The sequence below is a fragment of the Opisthocomus hoazin genome, chromosome 15, assembly GCF_030867145.1.
Source record: "Opisthocomus hoazin isolate bOpiHoa1 chromosome 15, bOpiHoa1.hap1, whole genome shotgun sequence".
NCBI classification, from domain to species: Eukaryota; Metazoa; Chordata; class Aves; order Opisthocomiformes; family Opisthocomidae; genus Opisthocomus; species Opisthocomus hoazin.
In genome coordinates this window covers 2,716,361-2,727,963 of record NC_134428.1, presented here as the reverse complement: position 1 = coordinate 2,727,963, position 11,603 = coordinate 2,716,361, and positions in this window count along the sequence as shown.

The window sequence follows — 11,603 nt, the reverse complement described above, 5'->3', positions numbered from 1 at the left end:
TGCAGCAAAAGTCTCCTTCTGCCCCATCGCCCTGCAGAGAAGTTGAAGGGGGAGAGCTCTGCAGTGCAGCCCTGTGCCAGGACCAGGCTGCAGCAGAGAGGCAGTGCCAACCTCCTCTGTCTCTGAAGGCTTCAAGTGCTGCTTTCTGCAGAGGGTCCCTGGGCACTCAAGGACAACAGGACTGTGCTTGTCATAGACTTGTCATGGGAGGAGACTGTCTTCTGCCAGCAGATGTCAAGGGGATGTAGCTCACTGGAAGAGCACCCGCTTTGCATATGGGAGGTCCTGGGTTCGATCCCCAGCATCTCCAAAGGGTGCTTTTTCCCTGACTCCCCAGCCTCAGACAGCTGGAGCACTTGGTCCTCTCCTGCTCTGCCCAGTCAGGGCTAGGAAACCTTTCTGGCCGCACTGGGAGATGTGACATGAGGGTGCTGGTCAAGCCCAGGTGTCCTTTTGGTGGCTTTCCAGGGATAAGCGTCTCCAATTGTCTTGATTCCAGGTGGAGATCCCATATCACAAGGGAAGCACCCCTTGGGGTGTCTGAGTTGGATGAGGCTGGGCAGGGCTGTTGGAGTCTCAGCTGGATGAATGATGTTTCTTACTCTGATCCTGTTTCCAGGTCCTTTCTGTTCCACCATCACCACTGGCTTGAGCAGAGCCAGGGCCCACCTCTTGTTCCTTGGGTGTTTCTTGTCTTCATCCACTGTGTGCTTGTGCTACTGGGGAGGAACAAGCCTGTCCACAGCCATGCACAGGCGCTGAGGGGCATGAGATGTTGTCTCAGCTGCTCCCCTGGCAAGAAGACCCGCAACGAAAATGGGGTGTGAGACATGGACTTCCAGTGCAGGGTGCCCAGCCTCTGGGAAGGGTGAGCCCATACTCAGAGAAATAAGGCTGCTCTCCCACAGGCTTTCCACAGCTGTGCTCTGACCAGCATGGAGAACCAATGCTGAGAGTTGGGGTCTCACTGTGACCCTCCTCACATAGGTCCTCAGGAGCAACCACAAATCTGGGGCACAGTGGAGATTCCGCTTTGCTGCAGAGAATGGACCCAGCCCACAGGGACAGAGTGCTCAGGTCCCAAAATGCCGTGAAACGGGCTCTTTCTGTACAGGGGTGCAGAGGCACACACAGGCCTGTGGTTGATCTTCTCAAGGAGATGGTGGCAAACGTCCGCCAGAGTAAGGAAGAACTATTACACCTGTAGGAGGGCAGAGCTGGCAAGGAGTTGGCACAGGACAGGCACTGGGCTCTTCTGCCTCATCCCCCCTTGGGGCATCGTGAGTTTGCAGGTCAGTGTTCATACTGACCATAGGCCCCCACCATGCTGAGCTGAGAAGATAACACTCTCCCCTGCTTAGAATCATAGAATCATAGGTTGGAAAAGATCGACCCATCATCAATCCATGCTGACTGCTTTTGGCCATGTTCTTTTTTAGGTGCACAGAAATGCCAAAGTGACCTTGTACAGCCTGGGGTTCCCTGGGTTGACTTTCCGAGCTCTTTCAACAACAGGCGCTACATTGCCTTCTACTCACTCACAAGAGCCCTCGACCAATGCCAGGAAGCTTTGAAAGGGATATTCCAAAGAAATGTCAATCTCTCCCTAAAACTTCATTACCATTGTTCTCCCTGTTAAATGGGGTATTGAATTTCTCGAAACTTTCATATATTTTCACCTGTCTTCACTATTTCTAAAGTATTTTTTTCAGATGCAGGCTGCCTAGACAAAGGCCCTTTCCATTATTCTCCTGTTTTCTCCTCCCTTTACTCTTTGTGCATTCAGATTCCTGTCACCTACCGAGCTGCTGTTTTGACATCAGGGAGTTAAAAGTTTACCTGCCTTTCAGTAGTCTCATTGTCTCCTTTGCCAACTCTCTAATTATGTTTAGGACTATTTTTTTTCCTCTACCTAGCTACAATATTTCTCATAGGATTATGTCTTATAGGAAGGCAACCTCATTAGATGTAGACTGTAATTGCCATGTAATTGCAGAGAGTGTTTTGTTTACGGAACTTGATTAGGTTTTAATTATTTTTCTTGCAAATAGGAAAACTCCTGCTGTTCGTGTGTGCAGCCAGCTCTCTGTGGAGAGAAGGTGGGAGATGGTGCAATGGAGCTGTAACATCCGGTTGCAGAGACGAGTGAAGGAGTCTGACGCAAAGAGCAGTGACACAAGTCCCAGGTGGACGAATAGAGAAATGTTGAGGTTGGGGAGGTGAGGAGCAAAGTTGTCCATAGAGTGTCAGATGTCAAGGGAATGCTTCTCCTACCCTTCCAGCCCTCCTGAGAAGACACCCTGGAACAATATCACTTGAACAATGTTTCTACCACTAATTCTGTAAACTGAAGAGCACTTAAAAATATCCCTTCAAATAAAAACAATATTTTTATTAGGCACAGTATAACATCTTCCTCCTTATCTATACTGTGAAAAAGCTCCTGCTAGTCTTGAAGAATTGAAGAAATTCACAGGAGCTTGTTAGCTTAGCACTTTCTGTATTTTCATGACTCCCATGGGGTATTTGGTGTTGAGTCCATGAACCTCAGATGATGAGAGGAAATCAAAACAAATGCTCAGGAAGGCAGAAGCAAAACTGAAAGTACCTGGAAGCATTGATTGGCCCCACTGCGGTCCATTACTGACAAAGCCTCCCCAGGGACTCCTTAGAGCAGAGAATTGGAGGCCACGATTGCAGGTAGGCAGAGGCACTGTGCAGGCGGCTGCAATGCTGAGAAAACCCTTGGCCTGCTTTATGAAGCAGAAAGGCCAAGGGCTGAGCCCCAGGCCCTGGGAAGGCAGACCCTGTCCCTCACACATGGCTCAGGGCTCTTCTTGGGGACAGTTGAATGTGTGGGTGAGAAATGACAAGTGTAGGAAAAATCTGCGAAACCTCTCAGCCTCCCTAAGAAGACGCGAGGATGAAACACCGCTTAGAGCCTCAAAAGAAAGTTTCTCCTGGTAGGAATCGGTGATAGAGGTAATTCCCATGGCAAAGGGGACAAAGTCCTCGGTCTTATTGAAACTTTTTGCCCCATCAGAGTCCTTAGCCATCTCAACTGCAGATTGTCCTACTCTGTCCCATGCCTGCAATTCTTTCCCTTCGGCCTGTAGTCACACATCTTTGCTTCCCACCTAGCACTCACACCAGCATTTCCATAACTTCACTGATGTCTCTCCACTCTCACTGCTTTTTCCTTGAATTTCAAATCCATGGGAGGATCCAGAGTCCTTCTGGGTGACCTCTTTCACAGCAAGGATACCCTTTGAGGGAGACCGCTTTTTCTTCACCTCTAGTCTGAACCTTCCAAGCAGCATTTTGGGAAGGTTTCCTTCCCTTCTCACTACCCGGAAAAGCTCCATCACCTCGGAAACAACCCTTCAGGCAGATGCAGGCTTCTACTTCAGTGCCCTCAGCCTTCACAAGACTAAAGAATCCCAGCTCCCTCAGCCTCTCCAACAGAGGCCCTAAACCCGGAGCCCCACATACAGACACACTAGTCCAGATGTGGCTACACCAGTGTGAGTGAGTCAAGTGGGTGATAACTGTCTTGTCTGTGTGGCCACACTCCTCCTAATGCAGTCATGTATGCTGTTGGGCTTCTTCACTTGGAGCATGCGCCACTTGCTCATCTGGCATCTCTTGGAATGCCCAGGTCCTTCTCCTCATTGCGACTCCTGAGCTGTTCAGGTCCCCACCTGCCCACATTTTTCTGAGTTATTCTCCCCCACAAAAAATGACTTCCAACTTCTTGTAAAAATTCATCAGGCTTCTACTGCCAAATCCCAGAGATTTTGAAGGTCTCCCTGGAGTGAAGCTCTATTTTGACAGCTTTTGATTTGTGCGTACCACATTTGTGGTGCCGCTGATAAGACAGCAGCATGAAGAATTGCAAGGACACGACTGATAAAAGAAGGCGGTACCTGTTCAATGGAATTGATGACCAAGGGAGGAATTGCCATGGTAACAAGCTTGGAAATGACAAATGAAGGTGCAAAGGAAGCCAGAGTAGGGCCAGGGAGGAAAGGGTAAATAGAGATGGGCTGTTTGCATGGGAGGGTACAAGGATGGTCAAGGGAAAGATATTGTGAACGGCACACAGCTGCAACCAGGACAGTATCCAATTCTTCTTTTATACCATCTACATCACACTCAGATCGAACACTTCCCAATAAATCTTTTCCTGTCTTTTGATTTACACGCAGAGATATCATTCCTTACTCTGTGGGCCATTCCTCTAAAATGTTCCTTGAGTTCACTTAGCCGATGACTTTGGGCTCCATCTGTCCAGAAGAGTCTTTCAGGGCAGGAGACATGCTGGGTGCTGTTGGATGGTCACATATAATGGTCACATAATAATGGAAGATTGACAAGGAGGGTTGCAAACACGCTCAAGTGACTTGCAGCTGGGGTGTCAAAAAAGACATGTAGCATACTAATCATTGTTTAGTCTTGTGTGCTCAACAAGCAGAACATCTGTGTTTAGATAACATAGGTCTGTGATTGACAGACTCCAAGGCAATCTGTCAAACATGCCTGTGATTCCTGCCCTGCTGCGGGAAGGATCAAGGCACAGTGGAAAGTTATGTCTGGGTGAACATCGTACGTACCCAGGTGAAAGAACCAAGTTCAGTAGCTGGCACTCTTTCTCTAGCAGGGACTGAGCTCTGCGGTGTCTGCATTCCTGCTTTGCTCCTGTGCCTCTTCCTAGGTGCTGTATCAGAGATCCCCTGGTTTGCGAGATAATGAAAATAAATCCACTCTTTACATTTCATGTGTGGTTTTATGGTTTTTGCTGCATTCTGCTGTTTTGGCTTACTTGTCCTTCTCGTGCTTCCAGCTGAGAGGCACCTTTATGGCTGGCAGTAAGAAGGGGTTTTAGCCAGTGCGTCCTTCTGCTGCCTTTTTTCCCGTGCACGAATTAGGGGAAAATGCAAGCAAATCCCTCTTGGTAACAAGAGAGCCGGATGTGGGACCTGTGGCTGAGCTGGGGACAGGGAGCACCCCTGGACCAGCCTTGGGGCTTGCTGCCAACCTGCCTTCAATGAGCTCTCCCAGCAGGTTGGTGCCCAGGGGTTACTTGGAGTTTTGCTCTTCTCCTTCAGGAACCACGTTCGATGCCAAGCACACCCAGAGCCAGGAGAGGACTTCTAGGACAGCTGGGGCTGATGGTGACAGTTCCCACCAGCTGCCCAGGCCAGGGAGATGCAGGTGAGATAGCAGGGAGGAGACACCAACTAATTGCCTCTTCTCTTGCAGGAACAGGCTTTACAGCAGGAGAGAGCCAGGCACAAAGGGCCTCTGAGGTCAAAGAAAGTGTCACGCAGAGCACAAAGAGGCGGGAGGACAGAAATAGGTGCAGGTCCCATGGGTGGAACAGTGCTTTCAAGGTACCACCTGCCACCGAAACACGAGAACAGAGAAAGGCACTGGCAGGTGATGGAGTGACTGGGAAGAGTGCCTGGCAGAGGGAAGAGCACGGAGAGACAGGAGACAAGATAGAAACGGAGGTGAACCAGATGGCAGGTTGAGACTGAGGGTGCTCATACTGTGCAGGTCCTGCTGCGCTGAAAACGTAGGCTGTCACGTTGGTAAATACTTCCAGTTTGTAGTGTTTCAGTGTTTGTTGTCCAAATCTGTAGGCGTCAGTGACTGCACTGTGCATTACTGAGGATGACTCTAACTTCTCATGATCTTGATGAATTTGGCCAGTGGCTAGTTTTGATTTTATAAAAAGATGTAGGAAGTGTTGTGATGTGTTTAGGACTTGCTCACCAAAATGAAAGCTATGTACTAAGGGCTCACGAAATATATGAAGCCAGCAGATACTATAACGGAATGATTTCAGTATTATTTAATATTTTCAGCAAATAGACTTGCTTTCATTATTTCACAGTGGCTTCAAAACAAATGATTCCCTGTGCATCCTTTGTCCAAAGACAGTGGATTTCTTCAGAAAATATGTGGCCTCCTTCTACAACCCTTTCTCCCTGCTGTGCGTGCTGTGGTGAGGAGTACCTCCAGTGGCTTCTGGATGAGTTCCTGTGCTGAAAACTCAAGCCCATGAGAACATTGCTTTTGGACCCCCAAAGCATCCCCTGATCCTCAAGCACTTTCCTGCAGGTTGGCAGGAGGGAGTTCCAGGGTCACGGGTAAGAAGCTGCTCTCCAAGCCCTTGGCTGAGGTTGTTTTCTACAGACAACTCTTCCTGCCCCCCCTGGGAGGACGTTCCTCCCCTTCCCACATGCTCCTTCCGCACCTCCCTGAGCCATTTCTCTAGCCATGACAGTGTCCTCAGTTCTCTGCCATGTTCTTGCCTGGTGCAGGCGGTCGTGGCACTGTGGGGACATTGGGGGAAAGCCCAGAGGGGTGGCAGGGCTGGAGCGTCCCCGGGCTGTGTCCTGTGCCTGTCCCGCCTGGTCCCCAGAGGGGCCATGCTGTGGTGGGAGGGGGCAGTCAGGACCCTGTGGACACTGGGAGGGGGTTGCAAGGCCCCAGGGACTGTGGGGATGGGGTCAGCAAGGCCTGGGCTAAGGCCCACCCCATTGCGGCCAACATTTGGGTGTCAAGAGGATGGCGCCAAGCTCTTTTCAGTGGTGCCCAGTGACAGGACAAGGGGCAATGGGCACAAACTGAAGCAGAGGAAGTTCCGTCTGAACATGAGGAAGAACTTCTTCCCTCTGAGGGTGACGGAGCACTGGAACAGGCTGCCCAGGGAGGTTGTGGAGTCTCCTTCTCTGGAGATATTCAAGACCCGCCTGGACAAGGTCCTGTGCAGCCTGCTGTAGGTGACCCTGCTTCGGCAGGGGGGTTTGACTAGATGACCCACAGAGGTCCCTTCCAACCCCTACTACTCTGTGATTCTGCAACATGGCATGGCCACCAGGTCCCCGTGGGCACCGGTGTCCCAGCACCACCATTCCTGACCCAGGGAGCCCCAGGAGGTGACGGGGCCCGGGCTGATGTGACATGGCAGTGGAGTTTGAGGGTGTGGAGAGGGGAACTGGCAGCTCTTACAACCCGGCAGATGGCATTTTCAATTCAGTTAACCAAAATCTCTGCTGATGTTTCAAGCCAGACGAGTCAAAAGGACTTCACAGGACAATGAACACAACTGTACATTTACAGGAGATGGCATTAGGTGACACCAGCTTTGTGAGCTCATGGCCAGGGCACACCTCATAAGGCCACGTGTCCCACCCCTCCTTTGTGAGCTCAGCCCAGGTGTATGAAGCCGTCCTCGCCCACCCCGGCTGGTTGCAGACGCTGTCTCTGCTCCTGCACGGCCACACCTGCCCGCAGCTGTGAGAGGCAGCGACAGGCGACGTCGGTGGCTGTTGGTGGCAGCATTTGGCCATCCCTGCAGCCATGAGCCGGGACGGTGTGGGACGGGGCTCTGTGCCGCGCAGCCGCCCCTCGCCCTGCCAGGGCCCGGCGCAGAGTGACGAGCACGAGCAGCGGCTGGAGAGGCTGCGGGCTGAGCTGGAGGCTGAACGACGCCGCTGCCACGAGCTGCTCCGCTGCTTCATCGCTGAGACACGCGAGATGAAGGATGCGGTGAAGCGGGAGCAGCAGCTCCTGGCCCAACGGCTGCACGCCACGTGGGAGCAGTGGCAGGAGCTGGAGCTGCAGCGGCTGCAGGAGCTGAACCGGCGACAGCGGTCAGTGGAGATCTGCCATCTGCTGCGCTCAAAGGAGGCTGAGCTGCACGAGCTGCAGGAGGAGCTGGAGCAGCCACGCGATGATGCCGTCCGTCAGGCACGGCACCTGCAGCAGCAGCTGGCCAAGGAGCTGGGGAGAAGAGCCGGGGGGAGCAGCGAGGCCCATGGTAAGCTCCCGGGCGTCCTCAGAAAGCTGTGCGGCGAGACCAATGGCAAGCAGGCTGCTCACATCCTCCGCCCCCAAGAGGAACTGCTCCTGCGGAGAAGACTCTTCCAAAAGTACCTCTCGGAGCAGTTTGAGGAGATCAGTTCCTGCAATGAGGCCAGGGCCAAGGCTACAGCCTGGCACTGCCTACCGACCCTCCCGGGCACTGGGGCCATCGGGTCCCGCTCTTTGGAGAGCCTCATGGCATCTTCCTCCTGTGATGGAGATGCGCAGCAGAAAACCCACCAGAGCTTAAGAGACGCTTGTCTCCAGGAGGAAGGGAACAGCGTGGAGGTTTTGCTGAAAGCTGTGGGGCAAGACCTGGTGCCACACAGCTTTGGCTCCCTGCCACACGGAAGGGCCGGCAGCGAGCGGTCTGTGGCAGAGGTGGGTGTTCAGACTGTCGGGCAGCAGGACGACTGCCTGCGTTGTGGCCGTCACAGCAGGCTGCTGGAGCAGAACGCCCACCTCCAGAGTGCCCTGAAGGAGCTTGAGAGGCAATGCAGTGTCCTTCAAGAGGAAAACAGTCTTCTGAGGAAGGCAAGCTCTCCTGACGTGCAGGAAGAGGAAGAGAGGCTCAAGCAGAAGACTACTAAGGTGCGTCTCCTTAGCAAGCAGCTGCAAGACACAGCCAGGCAACTGCAGAACATCATTTCCCTGATCAATACTAGAGACTGGGAGGTACTGGAGAGGCTGAAGCAGAAGATGGCTAAGCTGGGTCTCATTAGCAAGCAGCTACAAGGAATAGCCAGGCAACTGGTCAATACTCAAGTGCCACTTCCCATCCAAAGCTCCGCTGAGGAACTGTGCAGGCCATCATTTCCTCAGCAGAGGGCTGCAGAAATGGGAGAACACACCGGAGCTTTGCTGGCACAGGACGAGCAGGATGACTTCTCACAGAGGGCAGCTGAGGAACTTCAGGCACAAGTGGCTGCAGATGAAGAGGGCTACCAACTTGTGAGGAGTTACAGGTGCAGCTTATGGAGACGACAAAAAAAAACACCCAACTGGCTGAAGAAATCACTCGCCTCCGTGGGCAGATGGGTTTGGCAGATAGGGCACCTAAGGCGAGTGGCAGAGGAGTGAGATTCTGACACCTGAACAAACGTCTGTCTTCAGATCCAGCTGGAAGAGACAGAGCGACAACTGAAAGGCATGCGAGAAATGGCAGAAGTCAACAGCTCTAATCTTGCTGAAGAAGTCTCAGATGACCACCCGATGACACCAGAGTCTCCAGAGGCAAGTGACTGGTTGCAGGACACAGATGACATCTGTCCTGTCTTCTTCTAGCTTCTTATTAAATCTTTTCTTGACTATCTCCCTGTGGCATCTCGCTCTCTGTGCTGTGTGTGTATGAATTGAAAGGACTGTGTGCCAGAGGGGGGGGGTGGTCTCAGTGCAGCTGCTGGAGCAAGTGGGGGTCTGGGCCAGCAGGCACTGGGGCAGGAACAGTGCCTGTCCTCAAAACCACTTCTTACTGGGGGACTGGCAGGAGTGAGGTGAGTGAGGGGCTCTACGAGGGTCTTCCCCAGAGCTGGTGTGCAAGGGCTGTGCATGTGCATTCTCACTTGCCCAGAGAGGTTGTGGAGTCTCCTTCTCTGGAGATATTTAAAAGCCGCCTGGACAAGGTCCTGTGCAGCCTGCTCTAGGTGACCCTGCTTCGGCAGGGGGCTTGGACTAGATGACCCACAGAGGTCCCTTCCTTCTGTGATTCTGTGAAAGTGCCTCTAACACAAGCAAAAATGACATAGCCTTTTTCCCCATACACTTTTTCATTGCAGATGGTAAACATGCCAAACGAAATGGAGACAAATGTAATTCTAAAACTTTCCCTAAAACTTGTAGGAATTCTGAACTGGTTTTGCTTAAATAGGATGTTCACCTTTTGCCTTTGCCTGCAGCACACATTTTCCCATATTCGCCCTGTTTTTTTTCTTGATGTCCTTTTGTAATACAGGTCAAACTATAACTGTACTACAGGCCAAACTTCTTTTATCAGGGAAAAGAGAAAGTCCAAACTTGATGTTTCCTGTGCAGGTTACCAGCTCAAATATGGCAGTGATCAATGTTAAAGGATAGTTACAATTTGGTAACAGGATTTGAGGAGCAGGTGTCTCTTTAACTAAAGCTTCCTTGTAATGACATCCTTCACCTCCTGACAAACGTGAGCAGGCTAGAAACCAAATAGGTGTAGTTGCTGGATTGTCTGCATCTGGTCAAAGTCTCTTGGTCCAGCATGTAAATTAGTATGCATGCTCGGTTTCTTCATCTTTTGAGTCTGGGGTAGAATTGGGGTAGGTGGTCCGTGAGTCTGTGGTCGCAATCAATCTCCCCCTGCTGGAGTTGCCTTTCCCATAGTTAGCTGTTTCTTTTGGTAATCTCAGCAGCTTTTCATAGCTCGTTAGCAATTCCTAGGAATTATCGCTCTCTGGTTTTCCTTAGGACTGGTACATCCTTCTTATGAAAGAGTAACATTGTTCAAAACCCTGTTTCTTAGTCTCTATAATTAATTTTAAACTTAGTAAGGGCAGGTACACCTGGTGTTTTATTGGCCACCTGGTATCTTGGTGGGCACCCAGCACTTCTTGTGGTGGCCATCTGGCATCTTCCTAGGGACGCACCATTTATTTTTGAGGGCACATTGTGTTCTGGCATCTTGGTGGACATCCAGCTTTATTTTGGTGGAACCCCAGCATTTCTTTTGGTGGGCACATGGCATCTTGGTGGCCATGTGACATCTCTTTTGGTGGGCACCTCGCATCTTGATGGGCACCCAGTGTTCATTTTCCTGTGCACATGACTATTTGGTGGCCACCTGACATCTTGGTGGGCATCTGTCATTTATCTGGGTGAGCACATGGCGTTATAGAGACCACCTGGCATCTTTGTGCGCACGCAGCATTAGTTTAGGTGGCCACATGGTGTTTTGGTGGCCACCTGGCATTTCCTTTCGTGGGCCCCTGGCGTATTGTTTGCCACCTGGAATACTGATGAGCAGCAAGCGTTTCTTTTGGTGGCCAGCTGGCATCTTGGTGGGCACCTAGTCTTTATCTTGATGGCCACCTAAATGCTTAGCCCGAGTTTTTCACCAGGTGGCCACCTGGCATCTCCTTAACCACCCAGCATTTCCTTTGGTGGGCAAATGGCATCTCGGTGGGGAACCAGCATTTTGTTTGTTGGGCATGTCGCGTTGTCATGGCCATCTGCCATCTTGATAGGCAACCAACCTTTAATTTGGTGTCCACCTGGAATTTATCTGGTGGGCAGCTGGCGCTTCTTTTGGTGTGCATGGGGCATTTTTGTGGCCACCTGGCATCTTAATGGGCACTCTGTGATATTTTTGTTGGGTACGTGGCGTTTTGGTGACAAGCTGGCATCTTGTTGGGCACCCAGCCTTGATTTTGCTGGTCACGTGGTCTTTTGGTGGGTAACCAATGTCTCTTTTGGTGGGCATGTGGCATTAATCATGGTGGGCACCGAGGTTATTGATTGGTGGGCACCTGGCATTTCTTTTGGTGTGCATGGGGCATTTTTGTATCCACCTGGCATCTCAATGGTCACCCGCTGTTACTTTTGGTAGGCATCTTGCATCTTGGGGGGGAACCTGGCTACTTCTTAGTCACCCGGCGTTTCTTTTGCTGGCCACGTGGCGTTTTGGCGGGCACCTGGCATCTTGGTGGGCACCCAGAGTTCCTTTCGATGGGCACCTGGTTTTTGCTGGCCACCTGGCCTCT